The sequence below is a fragment of the Vombatus ursinus genome, unplaced genomic scaffold (assembly GCF_900497805.2).
Source record: "Vombatus ursinus unplaced genomic scaffold, bare-nosed wombat genome assembly UNPS02011700.1, whole genome shotgun sequence".
Classification (NCBI taxonomy): Eukaryota; Metazoa; Chordata; class Mammalia; order Diprotodontia; family Vombatidae; genus Vombatus; species Vombatus ursinus.
Window position 1 is genome coordinate 1,509,041 of NW_020951478.1, and position 4,162 is coordinate 1,513,202.

Sequence of the window (4,162 nt, forward strand, 5' to 3'; positions counted from 1 at the left end):
TCTCTCTCTCTCTCTCTCTCTCTCTCTCTCTCTCTCTCTCTCTCTCATTCTCTGTCTCTCTGTAACATTAGATAAATAGATAATATATATGGATGCGTAATATTTATATATACTTACATATATAAATCTTCATATATGCATATGTATGTAATGTTACCCATCCATATATAAAATATATATATATACACATATGCATATATATATATGTGTAACATAAGAATGGATTTATATATGTCTATTATATATATATATAGATAAATAGATAGGTAACATTTTATATAGATAGATATATTTATGGTTGAGTAACATTTTGTGTATACACACACACATACACATATATGTAGATCTATATAATTCTCTCTCTCTTTCTCTCTCTCTCTCTTTTTCTCTCTTTCTATGGTACCCATCCTTTAAGACCTATCTCAAATCCAACATTTTCCTTATTACTTATTTCCTTTCCCACTCCTCCCACTCAATTTGGCACTTACCATAAGCTGGTCATATCATTACCTTTATTATGTGTATGTGTTATCTCCTCAATTTGAATGTAAGCACCTAGAGTGCAAATATTCCTCATGCCTTCACCCTCCCTTCAATTCCCTTGCATTTGTTTTGTATATACTTACATATGTACATGTCTCCTCTGCTAAAAAGTATACTTCTGAAAATAGAATCTGCTTCATTTTTTTTCTTTGTCTTTGTATTACTAGCTCCTAGCTCAATGCTTAATAAATACGTGTTGGTTGATTGATTTGTATTCCCCCACATTGTCTTTTAGTAGGTAATCAACAAATATATAAATATTCATTGTTTCATTCAGAGGAAAGCAGGCAAAGGAGGTGATCAGTACTCTCTTAGTTTTCAAAGATTTTCCTATTTGTTTTTGAATACATTCTTTATTGCTCTGTATTCAGTTTTATTTTGGATTATAATGATTTTTTTCCATTCTACATATTTAACATCTGAAATATCCTAGTTGTCTTAAAGAAATCTCAATCTCCAAAGTTACTTTAAACTGATTATATACTTCAAAATATTTCTAATACCATTGTGACTCTCTGCTCTTATCTAATCCCCATTGCAATGCCACTTCCTTTTTTGGGTACAAGCAAAATGTTAAGGCTCAGTAAAACAAAACAATTTCCCAAATTAGAAGCACAAAATACCTTTGGGGTAAGTCAATTTGCACTGTGTACTGTAATGGAGGGTGAACTTTGTCACACCCAGTAAAGTCCATGACTTGGTATGAGATGAGGCTACAGATACGGGAGAATTTCTTGCCAAATTTGAAACCAGCTCAAAAATTCATTGGGCCAAAGACTTAGATTCAATTTTTAGCCCTTGACTTTTTAAATTCTTATGTGGTGTAATGTCTCCTCTTCAAGGAAAAACATAGACATCTGATTTAAGCAAAAACTTGAACATTTCCCAGCTCTCAATTTGCAGTATTTTGGGTGAAGTAAGCACAGGAAAATTTGGAACATGTGGGTTAAATTTCTTATAAATTGTACCTGAATTTTAAAATTTGGGACAAAATATTGTCAGGTTAAACTATCCTCATGCCTGAAATCTGATTACCTCAAAATATTGACCTAGGCTCCCATTTTAATAATTCCTTCATATTTTCTCATTTCTATCTCAAAATTCTTGCTTATACATTGACCTTTTATTCCTTTATCTTGTGCTCTTTTCACTTTGTAGAGGAAAGAACACTTAACTTGGAATAGGAAGATGTGAATTTCAATGCCAGCAATGACACTTGCTAGCTGAGTGGTCATGGGAAAAGTCCCTTAACTTCTCTTGAGTCTCACTTTTCTCATCTGTAAAACAGACAGAGGAATACCTGCCCCCCCTTCCCTTTCAGTGTTGATGAAGAACATGCTTTGAAAACGAACTACATAAATGTGAGTTCTTCTTGTCATTGCTTGCTGGCTAAGGTGAAAGATTGTTCTTGAAAATAGAAGGAAAGGCAGAAAAAAAAATCCCAGATGAAACTAAACCTTAATATGATATCGAAAGCAATGGATCGATGATAGAGGTTGTCATTTTCACCCAGAAATAAATAACTCATAAAGGGTCGGGAATCACCCCCAAGACCTCAGCTATTCATTTATGCAGCAACTAATTATGTGCCCCTTGTGTCCGTAGCATTGTTCTAGGAACCAGAAGCTTCTAAAAGGTCAGCAGAGTACGGTGGAGGAGATGATGTGGTAGAATAGAAAGAGCATTGGCTCCGGTGTCAGAGGATTGGCTTTTGCTTCTGGTGCTTATTACTTCTGTGATTATGGACAAAGTGTTTAACTTCCTTGGGCCTCAGTTTCCTCATTTGTAAAGTGAAGGGGTTGGAATAGATGGTCTCTGAGGTCCCTTCCAGCTCAATGTCTGTTTTCATCAGCACAATAAGATAGTACCTTTTTTTCATTAAATCAAATTAAATTAAATAGACCCTGATGTTGGGGAAGATTGAAGGTAAAAGGAGAAGGGGACAATAGAGGATGAGATGGATAAATAGTTTCACAGAAGCAACAAACATGAACTTGGGCTGACTTCAGAGGATTGTGGAGAATAGAAGGGCCTGGCTTGCTATGGTCCGTGAGGTCATGAAGTGTCAGATATGACTAAATGATTGAACAGCATTTTTATTAAATTTTATCCTATATTTATTACTTTGTGACTCTGGGACTCAGTTCCCCATCTGTAGAATAAGAGAGCTGGCCTTGATAATGTCTAAGGTTAGTAATCCTATGACCCAACTTCCATATTTTCAGTAATGAAGTGAATTTAAAGATAGAAGGTAGCAATAAAACTTAGCAGGATGATATGCAATGGAAGAGCATACTTTCATAGGATCATAGATGTAGATCATAGATAGAGAGCTAGAAGGAAACTGAGAAGCCACATAGTTCAATTCTCACATTTTATAGATAAGGAAATTAAGACACAGAAAAAATAAATATCTTACCCAAACCAAGTCTTCTCTCCAAATCTATTACTCATTTCACTCTGCCATATTGCCTTGCTAAATGACTATATATAAGTTAATTTAATTAAAGTGGTATGGTATGGTAGACAGAGTTAGAGAATCTGGGCTCCACTTCTCACTTTTTTTTTATTAGTTCTGGGATTTTTATCAAGCCATTTCCCCCCCTCAGAGATGCAGTCTCCTCATCTATAAAATGAGAGTTATGGACTAGAAATTTTCCATTTTATTGCAAGCCTAAATCCTATGATCCTGTGAATTTATTCATTATTTTTCAAGATAAGATTTTCTGACCATGTGGTAATCTAATGTTAATAATCGTGGTTTAAATTAGCCACTATATTGCATATTTTAACTTTTAGAAATATAATGTGTTTGAGAATATATTGGATTCCCTTGAACCTAACATTCATGAGGAATTTTTAAATCTTCAACTTGCATAGCATTATGGTATTCCTTAATAGGAATAGATATAATGGAGGATTAGTCAATGACAAATAATCATCATTTTGAAATGGTGTCTGCCCTCAAGGAAATTTTAGTCTGAGTAAGGAAGTAAGACAATCATGTAAGAAATAACTAAAAAATATAAGGGGGAAAGGGCCCTCTCTGCTTAGCAATTCTTATCAATACTCTGTTTCATGTCTTGGCCATTCCAGATCATTGCAACACTATACCTAAAGGCTATTGAAACTATATTCTGTTATGCGCTTTGTGTCCTTGTCAGTATTGCTCCTATCTACTTTGCCAGTCTGCTGTGAACTCTGGGGGTGGGGGGGAGGCATGGATGTCTCCCCTTCCCAGCCAGCAATTCTTGAGTCCTTTTAGCAAGTGTCCAATGGAGCATTGTATCACTGAATCTCACTCAATAAAACAGAAACATTTCTATACAGAAGGCATTTAATGACGATTTGTGAGCATATGGAGTCTTGGAGAATTATCTACCTCGATACAAACACATAAATCTATGAAAACCAACTTCTATAACAAGCAATTATTATTCTTAACAATAAGCTCACAGAAACAAACACAGAGATTTATGCAAATACAATGGAATTAGAGAACCCATCAGTACTTTTCCTAGGGCCCTGTTTGGCAGGCTTACTTGATATGAAGTCACATGGCCTACCAATTCCAAACAAAGCAGAGTAGGGGAAATATTGTGGTCTGCCCTGGCAGGCA